The sequence below is a fragment of the Nansenia antarctica genome (assembly GCF_963989245.1).
Source record: "Nansenia antarctica genome assembly, chromosome: 10".
Lineage (NCBI taxonomy): Eukaryota > Metazoa > Chordata > Actinopteri > Argentiniformes > Microstomatidae > Nansenia > Nansenia antarctica.
Genome location: NC_137680.1, coordinates 8234350 through 8235144, shown reverse-complemented (window position 1 = coordinate 8235144; position 795 = coordinate 8234350).

Genomic DNA, 795 nt, shown 5'->3' with positions numbered 1-795 from the left:
GTCTGTTACCACGGTTACTCAGCCTCCCTCCTAAAAAACACACACAAGACACTCATCTCTGCATGGGGACCTGAGAAGACACACACACACACACACACACACACACACACACACACACGCACACGCAGTTGACTGTGATCTTTTGACCATGTAGTTAGCACTCCCATGGGATGATGTCTGGTGGTGAGCAATGTTTGTGTCTGTGATGAGTTAGGTATCAGGCTGCAGTGAGTCATGCAGTGTGTGTGTGTGTGTGTGTGTGTGTGTGTGTGTGTGTGTATTCCATTATTATCTTGTGGCCTGAGTCTGTACATGTCCTCTCTCTCTCCCTCTCACCCTCACTCCCTCTCCCTCTCCCTCTCCCTGCACTGTGAAGGCAGCAGAATGATAAGAATGTTAAATATTCTCAGACTCAAGCACGCCCATCCACAGACCTAGGAACAGATCTACGACCTGTTACTGTAGGTCTTTCTACACCGACACACATACACACACATACACACACACATACACACACATACACACACACACACACACACACACACACAATCGCACAAGCTGTACTGTTGTTTACACACCAGCTTTACTGGGCTCCAACCCAATAATCCATGGCAAAAACCCATGCTTTTAGAATACTCTGCAGTGTGTGTGTGTGTGTGTGTGTGTGTGTGTGTGAGTAAGTAAGTAAGTAAGTAAGTAAGCAGTTTAAGCGATCGCAGGGTCATGTTTGGGTGAGTGCATAACTGGTCTCATACACACTGGTTAATGTTTGGACACCATGAATACATTATACTG